Source organism: Peromyscus eremicus, chromosome X, assembly GCF_949786415.1.
Source record: "Peromyscus eremicus chromosome X, PerEre_H2_v1, whole genome shotgun sequence".
Taxonomy (NCBI): domain Eukaryota; kingdom Metazoa; phylum Chordata; class Mammalia; order Rodentia; family Cricetidae; genus Peromyscus; species Peromyscus eremicus.
In genome coordinates this window covers 75,245,949-75,262,817 of record NC_081439.1, presented here as the reverse complement: position 1 = coordinate 75,262,817, position 16,869 = coordinate 75,245,949, and positions in this window count along the sequence as shown.

The following is a 16,869-nucleotide window of genomic DNA, read 5'->3' as shown; positions in this document are numbered from 1 at the left end:
TTCACTACAATTTTACTGTTCTTAAAGGGAATATGAATTAGTAATCAAATCTACTAGTAGGGAAGAAGTTTCCACCCACTTATCTTATTACCACATTTTACTTTATAGTTTGCACACTGAATTGAAAGTAAATGAGGAAAGATATACAGTCCCTGCACTTGATAACCAGGACATTTTATTACATGTTGTACTATATCAAATACACAGAAATCAGAGAGAGAGCTTGTATTGTACCCTTACCAACCAATATGCTACACAAATGGAAGCTTTAAAGACAAAGTTTGCATATGTAATAAAAAAACAGATCAATTGCCATTCCTACTGGTTATGCCTAAACTGGCTTCTAGATTCTAACTGATGTGTTTGCTATAAAAATTCACCAAAAGTATAGTAACATAACTTGGTTGTGAAGATATAATTCTGAGCATAATTGACTATTTCATATTAGCAAACCATAAACAGAATAAGAAATGTGGGCTAATTAAGGAACAATGTGTGTGTGTTCAGTTTAAGAATAAAATTGTCTTACAATTCAAAAGTTTGAGATACTTTTTTGTGTGTTTGCTGAGGATTTCTGCATGAAGGGATGTTTAGAACAATCAAGTAGATTTCATGTAGAGTAACTCAAACATGGAGCTCTTTCACAAAGTTAAACAAAATTGAAGTCAGCACTGTTTTGCCACTGACACACCTGTAACTCATTGAGTTGGTCCTTTGTCATGAGAAAATGTTCAGCATTTGAAAGCACAGTGTCTGTTAAGGAAGATGAAGCACATGGAGCAGCCTCCCCTTCTATACTCTACAAATAATGTATTGCCTAAAAAACCACTGTTAAATACCATAAATTAACTTAGAGTAGGGCATACCATGATCTCAATAAAATTACTGTTCATTTCTGTAGATGTAATTCTAGACAGTCTTATTAAATAAGAAACACAGAGCCAAATGCAGAGTTAAAAGCCCAGAGATCAGAGAGCAGTAGCCAAGAGCTAAGACCACCCACTGCCACTGCCGTCCTTCCCCTGAGAAAAAGACCTACTTCCTGTGTGTCTGTATTTTATTGCCTTTCTGTTCTGCCTTCTCATTGGCTCTAAACCCAACCGCATGACTTCTTCGTCACTGCCTATCTATACAGACCTCCAGGTCTCTATGGTTGGTACTTGGATTAAAGGTGTGTGTCACCATGCTGGCTGTGTCCTTAAACACACAGACTCTGCCTGCCATGTGATCAGATTAAGGGCATGTGTGACCACTGCCAGACTTCTGCTTAATGGCTATAACCTCTGATCCCCAGGCAACTTTATTTATTAACATACAAATAAAATCACATTTCAGCACAAATAAAATATCACCATACCTTTCAAAATACTAAAATACTTTTAGTTGTGTATATCCCTGAGACTCTTCTGTTTACCTTAGTATCTTGCCTAAGGCAAATGCCCATTATTTTTTTCCACCCTTATTTACTGATATTACTACTCATACCACACAACAGAGTCAATGTATTTGTATATCTCTCTTTTCTCTCTATAGGTACATATATAATATAAAGTGTACGTGTGTGTGTGTGTGTGTATGTGTGTGCATATGTGTGTGTGTGCACGCATTACAAAATAAATGCAGGTTAAAGTGGCTGCAACAGATTAAAGATGCTTCAGAATTGATCTAAACCATGTCATTATATATAGTCAATGAACATGACCAGTGAAGAAGGAGCAGTTAGTAGAAATTGTTGGTGTCAGGTTTAAGTTTGAAGCTGTAGAATGCAAAGTAAAATGTCTGAGCAAGAAATGGGTCACATGCAAGTCTAAACATGCAAACTGGACAGGTAGGCAGTTGAGTAGGTTGTATCAACACCAAGGAATAGATCTGTTGTGGAGTCCCCAGTACTTGACACTCATACCAGATATCAAATGCTAGATTGATGTACATCCATGATATCACAGTGTTACATGTCCATCACTTCATGGTCTGGGTGAGAAATTATACCCTTTCCTCAATCTGGTGGGTCCAGTATGTTCTTGGGCTGAGTTTTCTTGATATGATTACAATATGCCTATGTACTCCCACAGTTCTAAGTCTCCACAATAGTCATATAAGGTGGCTCTCTTTCTACTCATAGGAATAAGTCTTTAATGAGTCTTTGCTGAATGAGTGGGGCCAGAGAAGTGGTACAGTTTCTGGATCTACTATTGTGCTTCAGTCATAATTTCCTCTCAATACAGAGAGGACAATGCACAGACTGAAAAGGCACTATTTTATGCAATATGGAGTAACAGAGTAGGGCAGTGCATGATCTCATCAAAAATTTCTGTGTATTAAAAGGCCTGTGATATCTATAACTGGGGACGTATTGTGAATAAAAATAGAATGTTTATTGTTAGATTGATGTCATCTAGGACTACAGGAATAATAATGGGTTCATTTTCTTTGCTAATTAAATAATTAAAGAGAAAGAACCAAGTGTTACTTGACATTTTAGGATGGCTTGGAAAGGCCATCATATGACACTTGAGAAATTGTAGTCACCTTTTAGGTTTACTAGTCTTACTACATAAAGTTATTTCAAAGAAGGACTCACAAGGACCAAGGACAGACTCAAATAGAATTTGAGGAGAATTTATTGGTGAAGAAAAATACCAGAGAGACAAGCTGTAAATCTCACCGAACTGAATTTATAGGAGGAGAATGAATGTGGTAAACTGGCATGGAGGTCAGTCAAACAGCAGCTGGCAGCCAGAAGTTGACAGGGAGGGAAGCATTAGAAAAAGAGGACAGATGCTCAGAGTTAGTTATGGAGCATAAAGCATATTTAGGTTTTGTCTAGCATCTAAAGAAAAAGACAGAAGAAAATGAATAATTCTGACTTTCCCAGTAAGAATTCAGAAAGTTACCAGACCCAGGCAAACCCTCTGGTGGCTCATAAGGATTTCCCTAGGACCCAGGAAACTGTGGAGGGAAAGCATATCATCTTTAGGTGAACCCACATTCCCAGGAGTGGTCATCTAGTCCAGTCTAGTACTTTCTCTTTGCAGAAACCCTTTATGGAGGATATAGGACATGTCTCTAACTAGAGGTCGATTCCATTCTTTACAAGATTACCAAGTGTCATTCTTGTTAAATAATTTGTTACATGAAACATTCTAAAACTCCAAATCTGGAAGGGGGAAATAATGTAACCTGTACACTAACCACTCCATGCTGTATGCTGGTATAGTGTGAGTCTTCTAAAGTTATCATAGAAGTGGCTCTATTGTTTCTCTCAGTGTCTGTGCTACTGGTGTTCTATTTAGAAAGTGGTCTCCTATGCCAATGTGTTCAAGACTACTTCCTACTTTCTCTTCTAGCAGGTTCAGAGTAGCTGGATTTATGTTGAGGTCCTTGATCCACTTGGACTTAAGTTTTGTGCACGGTGATAGATATGGATCTATTTGCAGCCTTCTACATGTTGATATCCAGTTTTGCCAGCACCATTTGTTGAAGATGCTTTCTTTTTTCCATTGTGCACTTTTGGCTTCTTTGTCAAAAATTATTTGTTCATAGGTGTGCGGATTAATATCAGGGTCTTCAATTCGATTCCATTGGTCCACATGTCGGTTTTTATGCCAGTACCAAGCTGTTTTTATTACTGTAGCTCTATAGTACAGCTTGAAGTCAGGGATCGTGATGCCTCCAGAGGTTGTTTTATTGTACAGGATTCTTTTGGCTATCCTGGGTTTTTTGTTTTTCCATATGAAGTTGAGTATTATTCTTTCCAGGTCTGTGAAGAATTGTGTTGGTATTTTGATGGGGATTGCATTGAATCTGTAGATTGCTTTTGGTAAGATTGCCATTTTTACTATGTTAGTTCTGCCTATCCATGAGCATGGGAGATCTTTCCATTTTCTGACATCTTCTTCAATTTCTTTTTTCAGGGACTTAAAGTTCTTGTCATATAGGTCCTTCACTTGCTTGGTTAGTATTACCCCAAGGTATTTTATGTCATTTGTGGCTATAGTAAAGGGTGATGTATCTCTGATTTCCTTCTCCGCTTTTTTGTCCATTGTATATAGGAGGGCTACTGATTTTTTGGAGTTGATCTTGTATCCTGCTATGTTGCTGAAGGTGTTTATAAGCTGTATCAGTTCCTTGGTGGAATCTTTGGGGTTGCTCAAGTATACTATCATGTCATCTGCAAATAGGGAAAGCTTGACTTCTTCCTTTCCAATTTGTATCCCCTTAATCTCCTTATGTTGTCTTATTGCTCTGGCTAGAACTTCAAGTACTATATTGAATAAGTATGGGGAGAGCGGACAGCCTTGCCTCGTTCCTGATTTTAGTGGAATTGCTTTGAGTTTCTCTCCATTTAATTTGATGTTGGCTGTTGGCTTGCTGTAAATTGCCTTTATTATGTTTAGGAACCTGCTAGAAGAGAAAGTAGGAAGTAGTCTTGAACACATTGGCATAGGAGACCACTTTCTAAATAGAACACCAGTAGCACAGACACTGAGAGAAACAATCAATCAGTGGGACCTCTTGAAACTGAGAAGCTTTTGTAGGGCAAAGGAAACGGTCAACAAAGCAAAGCGACAGCCTACAGAATGGGAAAAGATCTTCACCAATCCCACATCTGACAGAGGACTGATATCCAGAATATATAAGGAACTCAAGAAATTAGACATCAAAATGCCCAACAGTCCAATTAAGAAATGGGCTATAGAACTAAACAGAGAATTCTCAACAGAGGAAACTCAAATGGCTGAAAGACATTTAAGGAATTGCTCAACATCCCTAATCATCAGGGAAATGCAAATCAAAACAACTCTGAGATACCACCTTACGCCTGTCAGAATGGCTAAGATCAAAAACACTGAAGACACCTTATGCTGGAGAGGATGTGGAGCTAGGGGAACTCTCCTCCACTGCTGGTGGGAATGCAAGCTTGTACAACCACTTTGGAAATCAATATGGCGATTTCTTAGAAAATTGGGAATCCATCTCCCCCAAGATCCAGCTATACCACTCTTGGGCATATACCCAAGGAATGCTCAACCACACCACAAGAGCACTTGTTCAGCTATGTTCATATCAGCGTTGTTTGTAATAGCCAGAACATGGAAACAACCTAGATGCCCTTCAACTGAAGAATGGATAAACAAAATGTGGTACATATACACAATGGAATACTACTCAGCAGAGAAAAACAATGACATCATGAGGTTTGCAGACAAATGGATGGATCTAGAAAAAATCATCCTGAGTGAGGTATCCCAGACTCAGAAAGACAAACATGGTATGTACTCACTCATAACAGGATACTAGATGTGGAACAAGGATGACTGGACTGCTACTCACATCACCAGGCAGGCTACCTGGAAAACAGGACCCCAAGAAAGACACAGGGATCGCCCAACGACAGAGAAATGGAATGAGATCTACATGAACAGCCTGGACAGGAGTGGGGGTAGTGAAGGGCGAGGGTCGAGGGAAAGAGAGCTTGGGTGAGTGGGAGATCCCAGCTGGATCAAAAACAGAGAGGGAGAACAAGGAATAGGAGACCATGGTAAATGAAGACCACATGAGAATAGGAAGAAACAAAGTGCTAGAGAGGCCCACAGAAATCCACAAAGATACCCCCACAACAGACTGCTGGCAATGGTCGAGCGACAATCCGAACTGACCTACTCTGGTGATGGGATGGCCAAACACCCTAATTGTCGTGCTAGAAACCTCATCCAACTACTGATGGACCTGGAGGCAGAGATCCATGACTAGGCCCCAGGTGGATCTCTGGGAGTCCAATTAGCGAGAATGAGGAGGGTTTATATGAGAGAGAATTGTTGAGACCAAGGTCGGATAAAGCACAGAGACAAATAGCCAAACAAACAGAAACACATGAAATATGAACCAATGGCTGAGGGGTCACCAACTGGATCAGGCCCTCTGAGTGGGTGAGACAGTTGATTGGCCTGATCTGTTTGGGAGGCATCCAGGCAGTGGGACCAGGTCCTGTGCTCATTGCATGAGTTGGCTGTTTGAAACCTGGGGCCTATGCAGGGTCCCTTGGCTCAGCATGGGAGGAGGGGACTGGACCTACCTGGACTGAGTCCACCAGGTTGATCTCAGTCTGTGGGGAAGGCTTTGCCCTGGAGGAGATTGGAATGGGGGGCGGGCTGGGGGGAAGGTGAGGGGGGCGGGAGGGGGGAGAACAAGGGAATCTGTGGCTGATATGTAGAACTGAATTGTATTGCAAAATAAAAATTTAAAAAAAAAAAAAAAAAAAAAAAAGAAGTGGCTCTATTGTTCATTAAGATGATTTACTCCTTCATGCCTGAGCTCCATCCTGGGAAGATTGAGTGCACCTGCTCCTAAGGTTCCACCTGGCTCATGGGATAAGAATAAACAGAGAAATTTCCCTTCTGCCTTGGGAGACAAGGTTCACCAATGGAACAATATAGAAGATGTCTTGTAGCCATATTTGTGATGTCAATAACATAGTGTTTTCAAATGCAGAGCTTGAGAACCAGGCTTATGCTATTGTTAAACAAACAAAAACTAACAATAAGTCTTTTATTTGATATTATGCTTGTCAGTCTGTTGGTACAGCTTAAATTTAACTGTAAGTTCCATTATATTTTAATCTGAAGTTTTTACAGTCTACATTTAATACAACTGTAGTGTAATAAGTTGAAATGTGGACTGGAGATTTGGGTCAGAATTTGAGAACATTTGCTGCTCTTCTGAAGGACATAGGTTCAGTACTCAGAATCTACATGGTGGCTAAAAATTGACTCTAACTCCACTTATAGGAAATCTGATGCCCACTGCTGGCTTTACTGGGCACCAGGCATACACATATTGCACATGCAAGAAAAATAGTCATACACAAATTTTTTTAAAAGAATCATTTGTTATTTTCTCTCATTCTTTGCTGGCATGTTTGCCTCACTGTGTTTTGGCTGGGATTCCTGGGACATTAAGTCTATATTTTGGGCTGCATAAATTACAAAAATCAAGCTTACTAATTTATGTCTTGTCATATTCAGATGCACACATTTTAATTTTTCAAATATTGTAAAATGAAACACACCAATTTGCTGAATTTAGTTTATTTAAGTACCTTTTGGGTTACTTCCCAAAGTGGAAATGGAGTGTGATTATATGAAGAACAAGTAGGGCATTTCCTTATAATTTCCTGGCCTTGTTGCCAAGTGATAGAAGGATCTTTCTTCAAATTTTTGCAATTAACCTCTTGTTTCTTATGAAATTCTGAGGCTTCTAGCACATTTCCTACCAATAGCAATAAATTTTATCATCACCTCTTGCTAGAGGGCCTAGTAGACCCATATGGGATCAGATATGTGTTATATACAAGGGATGATTTTTATTTTTGATTATTTATTTTAATTGAATAAGTAATAAAGTTAATTTTGAATCACTTGGAATAAATTCACTAGTTGCAACATGGAACACAGCTCTTTCTGTACATTGTCAGTAACAATGTTAAGAGGTTCTGAAAAATCTAATAGTACCATGAGAATAATGTATAAGTGTGGTTCTTGAACTGAATCATAAGAGTTGTGAGTGACTTTACTTAAGTTTTCTAATTCATAACCTGTCTTTTCTGATTTATTTGTATCTGTATAGGATGTAGGGGCTATAGAAATTGGTGTTCCCTTTATATATGATGGAGAATCCAATTAGTTTTTTATAAACTAATGTCTCTTACTTTTGGGATATTTGTTGCTAATTTCTCCCAAAAAATTACTGCAAAGTCTTTGTCAATGTTGATTTTCTGCCCATAATGAGACAGTTTCAGCATTAGTAAAAGGTACCACAATTTATATTGTGTCTATTTCTGCTAATTGACAAAGTCTCAAATTTCCTTTCAGAATCACTTCAGAGGCCTTTTCTACATAGGTCTCTAATTTTTTATTTACTCTGTGTTTTAAAACTATCAATTCTAAGATATTATCTTCTATCTGCCTTAGAATTCCTGTAGTAAATTGTGCAGAAGGTAAAATAACCAGAATTCAATCAATCTCTGGATCCAAGTGATCCACACTTGCATCCTGTAATTTCATTTGTACCATAGCCAATTATATCTCAGCCTTAGCTGATAATTTTCTTGGACTATTTAAATCCTTGTCACCTTATAAGGTTTGAAATAAATTACACCTCTCTTGAGTTGTTAATCCAGTTGTGGGCTGTAACCAGTTAATATCTCCCAGCAATTTTTGAAAATCATTGTTTGTAATTGATCTCTCCTGATTCTTACTTTCTGTGGTTGAATTTTCTGTTACTATATCTTATATCCTAAATAATAATAGAATCTGCTCTCTGTATTTTTTTATGGAGCAAACTGTAATCCCCAAAATGGCAAAATTCTCTTTACTTCATCAAATATTTTTTTCTAAATCATCTGTGTCCGAATTAGCCAGTAAGATATCATACATATTATGTTAAATAATAGATTGATGAAACTGTTTATGATTTACTTCTAATGTCTGTTATACAAAATATTTTCCAAAGATGGGGCTGTTTAATATTCCTTGTGGAAGAATTTTCCGGTGGTAACTTTTTATCAAGCTGGGAATTATTATAAACAGGCACCATGAAGGCAAATATTTCTTTATCTTGTTCTTCTAAAGATATATTAAAAAAGCAGTCTTTTAAATCAGTCACTACAATAAACTATCCCTCAGGTTATAAGGAAGGCAAAAGAATCCAGACTGTAAAATGCCCATTGGCTGAATCACCTTATTTATGAACCTTATATCTGTTAACATTCTCCATTTTCCAGATTTCTTTTTAATGACAAATTTAGGAGAATTCCAAGGACTGTGGATTCTTCGATATTTTGAGCATCTAGCTGCCACATGGAACAGACTTAAAAGGAGAACAGCAGGCATTACAGGAACCTGTCCCAGGTACATGTGCAGGGCTGCACAGGGAAGGGGAAAAAGAGGCCTCAAAATTGCACACATGTGGAAAATGGAAAGGAATAGCCCTGGCAAATGCAGATGCATCATGGGAATGAATAAGGCTTCTTGAATGACAGCCAGTGATGAGCAGCTGACTCAGGAGGCTGTAGAGCTGGTGGATGGCTGCAACTGCATGTTTGGGGGTTGTAGTGCACAGTTATTACAGGGGGATAGCAGTGGGGAAAATCCACTGGTGGGAGAAGCTAGTTTTGCGTGGTGATGGGGAAGTGGTGGCCTTAAAAGACCCAATCTTGCCACATGTTGGATACCAGATAATGTGTTTACCTTAATTGTTATAGTGCTAATAAAAACTCAGGAGTAAGAAATTGATGTAAAAACCTGATATCTCCAAGGAACAGTGGAAGGATGATCAGCTAACCCTACTCTCCATGTTTTCCAGATCCAAAAGCCCATGAAATCTCCCCAATGTAATGAGAGCCTCAATGGTCTCTCTATATATCAATTTATTAAGGAGTTCTATGGGGAAAACAGGCTCACTGATACAAAATGAAGTGATGCTATTGCCTCATCATCACCCAGGGAAAGCTCCAGACCAGGCTGCCAAACCATGCACCAGGAAGCCTTTCATGTCCAAGAGAGAGCTTGAGACTCCTTCCCCATTCCCTTTTAAGAGGTCACATAGGCAGGCAAGTAGCACTGATTCTATAGGGCCAGCTAGCCCAAGGTCATGGGTGGAGTGAATACCCACTATACTTCCCCTTTTTGTCTAAATAAGAAGGTTCTAAACCTAATACAAAACAATATACAATAACAATGATTATCAAGTATTGTCATGAGAAAGAAAGGGTAATAACATAAACAAAAGTGGAACTACCACCAACAAGTACACCATCAAGTAAGAAACATACTAAATGTTCAGATCATATATAAATGGCAAATTATAGAGATTACTCCAAAAGATGTCCTATCTTGAAGAATATAAATCTAGTACCTAATATGCTCTTAGCTAACATATAAGAGGATTATTACTGTAACTATCTAGTCTTCAACCCCATCAGAGACCCGAGAAAGAAAATAATATTACCTGAGTAAACAGGAAGTATAAGCAAGCAACTTCCAAAGAAATGCAAGAAATGACAGAGAAAGCTGGCTGCCTGGACAGTCACCCAATGTTTCTCTGCAACACTGGGGCCTCCACTTTTGGCTATAAGCCTAGAATATTTGACAGACCATTTTCAGAGGCAGGATATTTTGAAAGACTGTCTTACCCTGTCTTGGTCAGGTTCAGCAGTTATTTTTCCTTGTGTCCTGTTTGTCCAGAATGTACAGTGTGCTTACTGTCAGAAGCCAAGGCAATGGCCGTCCTTTTCACAACAGGCCATTTTTTGCCAAGAAGAAGACAACCTCTATATTGAGTGTCTTTAATGCTCAACATCCTCTTGAGAGTAGATCAGTGCTGCCAGGAGCAATTGTGTCTCATATCAACAGAATTCTAAGTTATTAAAACATTTAAATGCCATACTTTCCAGGTCTATGAAGTGTTTGAAGATCACCTGTCCATCTGACATGTATTTCTGTATATCTAGGAAACCTAACTAGCATAACTATAAGTATGACAAGCATGGGTGACTATTAACCTATAATTATTATCAAGCTAAATAGCCTAAAGACTAAAGCTTCACATTATAAAAAATAAACAATCTTTAAACAGATGTACAGTATAGGGACAATGGCCTCATATTTGTGACAATATGCAAAAATATCTTAATCAGAGGTAGAAATGTATAGTGCAATATGACAATGATACACTTAATATGTATCAATATACAAAATATCTTAAACAGAGGTAGAATATACATGCAGTATGACAAATATATTTACATTTGTATCAGTATACAAAGTATTTCAAACAGGAGTAGGGACAAATGCATAATATAACAAATAGAGTTTTGTATTTGTCTCAATAAACAAATTATATTAAACATGAAGAGAAAAATAATTTTACATTTATATCAATATACAAGAATCCATACCAATGCAAATTATCTAAAGCTGATAGTTACTAATTTAGTTTACAAGTAGATACAATAATATACCTTTATTATCTTATATCTATTCCCCTTTTTTCTTTTCCAAAAGAGAGTCGTGAGCCTAAACTATTGTTCCACCTTCAATCCTATTACAACTTATAACCAACGCCTAACAGATGACAATTATCCATAATCCTGAGAAAACAAAACCTTTTGGGAGAGGAGGCATCATTTTCTTAAAATTGCTTCCTGCTGTCAAGGGGTTAATGGTATCTCTGTGGTATACTGTAAGAAAATTTAAAAAATGGGAAAGTTTCACAGGTACTAGCTGTGAGGTTTGTAGACAATCTCAAAGTAATGGTTAAAGCTTAACTGAAGTTCCGGCTAGAGGTGTAAGTTGATGGATTATCTTAGTTAGTCACCTATGAACTGTCTTGAACAGTTTGTAGACTAGAGTCGATCATTGAGTGGTGTTTATCAGCTCAATGGCATCATTTTGAACCACATAGAATCATGGTTGTGGGGCCCCATCTTCCTTCTGGAGACTTCAGAGATCGCTGTTAAGAAAATTTATTGTTCACTGTGGAAAACTTAAACATTATTAATATCAAAATGGAAAGTTTAAATTTTAGGATAGCACCATGTCTAAAGAAAGGTTCCAAAGAGTCAAGAATAAATATGATATGGTGAGAAAAAGAATTTTGACAGAAATAGTCCCTAGATTTTTGGATTTATTTTGTCCCACACCAGGTGGCTCTTCTGCTGTTCGACAGAGACTCTTAATAATTTTCATTTAACAACATGCCTGGACTTACAGAAGGAGAGAGCCACACTCTAACTCCAAAGCCAGCTTTGATTATAATTGAATTGTGACTACAACTTTTCTTAGAAGTAAAGAGATACAGATGTTTAGGTAGTGAAATTTCACCCTGTAGATAATATAGGTACCATTAGGTCAGATTTTTCATTGCTTGGTAATTTTTTCTGGAAGTTTTCCCTTCCTCTTTAGATGTCTAGATGTTCAAGGTCTTTTGATTTCTTGAAGATGAGTATTTCTATTTTTCTGTAATGACAAAACAAACAAAAAAACAAAAAACAAAAAACAAACCCTACCCTGACCCTTGTTTGATGAGTTTTCCTTACAAGTTGTAGAATTGTCCCATTGGTGGATGAGCTTTCACTACTCCTTATCAAGAGGTTTTTCCAGTTCTAACTGAATTTTTATTAATTTTGATGGTATCCATAGCTTTTCTTCTACTATAGAAACAAAAGCAAAACCCCTTCCCCAAAGTAGCATATATCTTGGTTTCCATTCTGAGGTCAACAAATCTTTGAAGCACACAAGTTGATTTAGCTAATTAGTTTTTTCTATAGTCCAGTGTCTCTCTGCAGCGGTTGTTTCTTTCTCATTATTATTAAGAAAATTCAAGGTTAATAAGGCATTATGTAATCTAACTTTGCGGGTTTTATCTCCCTCTTTCTGTTTATTAAGCATCTCTTTTAAGGTGCAATTAAATCTTTCAACAACTGCTTGTCCTGTAGGATTGTGTGGTATGCCTGAGTGAGGTAACCCAGACTCAGAAAGACCAACATGGTATGTACTCACTCATAAGTGGATACTAGATGTAAAGCAAAGGATAACCAGACTACAGCTCACAAATCCAGGGAGGCTACCTAGTAAAGAGGACCCTAAGAAAGATACAGGGATTGCCCAGTGACAGAGAAATGGATGAGATCTACATGAGCAAACTGGGGGTGAGGGGGTAATGGAGGGCAAGGGTCAGGGGAAAGTGAGCTTAAGGGAGTGGGAGCTCCCACCTGGATCAGGAACAGAGTGGGAGAACAAGGAAAGAGACACCATGATAAATGAAGACCCCATGGGAATAGGAAGAAGCAGAGTGCTAGAGAGGTCCCCAGAAACCCAAAAAGATACCCCCACTATAGACTAGTGGCAATGGTCAAGAGAGTGTCTGAGCTGACCTACTCTGGTGATCAGATGGCTGAACACCCTAACTATCATGATAGAACTCTCATCCAGTGACTGGTGGAAGCAGATGCAGAGAGATCCACGGCCAAACCCCAGGTGGAGCTCCTGGAGTCCAATCGGCGAGAGAGAGGAGGGATTATATGAGCAAGAGATATGGAGACTATGATTGGAAAAAGCACAGGGACAAATAGCCAAAATAATGAAAACACATGAACTGTGAACCAATAGCTGAGGAGCCCCCATGGAACCGGAATAGGTCCTCTGGATAAGTGAGACAGTTGATTAGCATGAACTGTTTAGGGGGCCCCCAGGTAGTGGGACCGGTACCTGTCCTTGGTGCATGAGCTGGCTTTTTGTAACCTAGGGCCTATGCTGAGACACTTTGCTCAGCCTTGTTGCAGGGAAGAGTGGACTGGACCTACCTCAACTGAATCTACCAAGCTGGACTGAACCCCCAGGGGAGAAATTGCCTTGGAGGAGGTGGGAATGGGCATGGATTGAGGGGGAAGGCCGGGGGGGGGGTGGGAGGAGGACAGGGAAATCCGTGGCTGATATGTAAAATTAAATTAACTATAAAATAAAATATTTATTAAAAAACAAAAAACCAAAATATATTGTAAGAAAAAATTAATAAAAAATAAATTACAAACAAACAAAAAGATACAATTCAGCAAGGGGACATGCATGATTTTAGATGATGTGGATGCTTCCTTTGTAAGTATTTAATAGAGGAATTACAAATTCCTTGGTGTTCAGAAACCAAAGATTTTTTTGAAGCTAGTAGAGATCCATTCAATTACTTCAGAAGAAATTCTAATCTTCAGTGTAGTGTATTCAGATATATCTTGGAAATATGACCAGTGCACAAAACTTCTTCAAACCTCTGGAATATTGAACTGGGTGTCCACTTTGGCTGTAACCTTGATTCTTTGACTCTCTTGTTTAGTTCTTTCTTATCAGTATCTTAACTTGTTTTCTACCTCAGAAGTAACTTGGTATGGCCCTCTTTCCCATGTATCTATATTTTAGTTTTATCATGACAGTAAACACTTTTTGACATTAAAAAGATTTATATTATAATATGCTAAAAAACTGTTTCATTTTACTGGAGACATAGTAGAGCGTTGCCAGTCTTAATCTGTACAGGTATACCCATTATGGCCATGACCTCTAACAGTTGTGTAAATAAAGAATCAGCCTTTTTAGAACTCAAAGCAGTTGCTCATTCAAATATTGAAAACATATCTATTGTATGGTGTACATATTATAATTTTCTAAATTCTGCAAAATGAAACACATTCATCTGCCAAAATTCATGTATCTGTATACCTTTAGGATTACTTCCTGCAGGTAATGGAGTTTGGCTATGGAAGGAACAAGTAGGATATTTTTTTTCATTATTTCCTTAGCTTGTTGCCAAGTGATAGAGAAATCACTTTTTAAACCTTTGCTATTGACATGATGTTTTCTTCATGAAATTCTGAGGCCTCTACCACACTTCCTATTAATAATATATCAATTTCATCATTGCAGTGTGCTAGAGGACCTGACAGACCCATATAGGATCTGATGTGTTATATATATATATATATATATATATATATATATATATATATATATATATATATATATATATATATATAGAGAGAGAGAGAGAGAGAGAGAGAGAGAGAGGGGGAGAGAGACATAGAGAGACAGAGACAGAGAGACAATAATTCCTATTCCTGATTATTTCTGGTAATTGTATAAATAGTGAAGTTAATTCTGTTTTTTTCAGGAATAAATTTACCAGTTTCAATAAGTAAAACAAGTCTTTCTGCATATTGAGAGCCAGTAACTATATTCAGAGGTTCTGTAATGTCCATTAGTACCATAAGAATGGCATACAATTCTAAATTTTATAGAGAATTATACGGGCTTTGAGCCACTTTACTTGAGTCTTCTGATTTATATCTTGCCTTCCCTGATTTATTTGAATCCATATAGAATGTAGGGACTCCAGAGATTCCTCACTCTGTGCAATGTGAAGAAGGATCTAACTGGTTCTTTTTATGAATTCGATTTTCTCGCTTTGGGGATAACTATTGTTAATCTCTCCCAAAAATTACTGTAGGTTCTTTGCCAATATTCATTATCCTTCCATAAAGAGGAAATTTCCTTATTAGTTGAAGGTACTACAATTTCTGCTGGATCTGTAACATGAATTGCTAAATGATCTTATTAATGAAAAACCCAGTGCCAGATATTGGGGTGAAAGCTGAAGATCAGAGAGACAGAACAAGCCAGCTACAAGTTCCTAAAGCTAGGAAATCTTCAGCCCAAGAGAGATAATTCCCATATACTCTTGCCTTATATACCTTTCTGTGTTCTGCCATCTTACTTCCTCTCTCTGCCCAGCTACATCACTTCCTCTTTCTGCCCAGCTCTATCACTTCCTGTCTGTCTGTACAGACCTCCAGACCTCTATGGTTAACTAGTGATGGGATTAAATGGGTATGCCACCATGCCTGGCTCTGTTCCCAATATGGCCTTGTACTCACAGAAACCTGAATGAATCTCTGCCTATCAAATGCTAGGATTAAAGGCATGAGCTGCCACTGCCTGACTGCTATGTTTAATATAGTGGTTGGCTTTTTCCTCTGATCACCAGGCAAGCTTTATTTGTTATAGCACAAATAAAATATAACCACATTTTCCCTTTTTTGTCTAAAATAAAAAAATTATAAATAACATGAGAAAAACTATATATAATAAGTACAATAACGATATACAATATATACAAGCAATAAATACATCAACAATGTGTAGTCCATTTGCATTTGACAAATTCAGTGAAAATATTCCATTATCTATCTTATTCTGGTGAGTCCAAAATGTACCTAATTCACTTTCTATCCTAACTTGTATTACCAACCAAAAATTATCTTTTGATGTCTTTCAAACTTATACCCTTTAAACCTCTCAGTGGGTTTCTTTTCTGAATTTGTTAACAAGGAAAATTATGACTATCTAATCTTCAACTCCTTCAGTGACCCAAGAAGGAAATAATATTACCTAGTTAAACAGGAAGTACAAACAAGTGAATTCCAAAACAATGTGAGGAATGACAGAAACAGTTGGCTGCCTGGACAATCACCTAAGGATTCTCTGCAAAGTTGGAGAATTCATCTTTGGCCTAGAATATCTGACAGACTCATCTGTGAAGCAGTATTTCTAAAGAGCTTTCCTACCTTACCTTGGCAATGATCATCAGTCCTTTCTTTTGTGTCTTCCTTGTCCATTTTGGACAGCATACTGTTAGCAGTTGAAGCAAGGACATTTTCTTGCCCAGTGGCTAACATTTGCCACAATGAAAGTAAACTCCATGTGGAGTTTCTTCAATACCCATCATCTTTTCTAAAGTGTAATGTTGCTGCCACAAGCAGACATGTCTCATTGTCATAAAAAAAGAAAAAAATCTGTGTTTTTAAAACATCTTAAATGCCGTATTCTATAGATTTCTGAAGTGTTTGAAGATGACCTGTATATCTAAAATATATTTCTGCATGACCTTGAAAACATGCTTAATATAACTACAAGCTCAACTATAATGACTAACTACTAACCTGCATTTCTTTATTATCCTAAATAGTTAGTAATAACTTTCAAGGACTAGAAAATTGCATTAAATTTTTAAATGAACTGTATAGGTACAATATCTTGAACAAGATTAGAAATATATGTACACTATTTCCTAACATAATCAATCTCATATTTGTATCAATATACATAACTGTAGCTAAAGTTTTCCTGCCTTGCCCACAGTCAGGACAAATCTTTGTCACCCACCAGTCCCACAGCCACTCAGACCCAACCAAGTAAACACAGACACTTATATTGCTTACAAACTATATGGCCGTGGCAGGCTTCTTGCTAACTGTTCTTATAG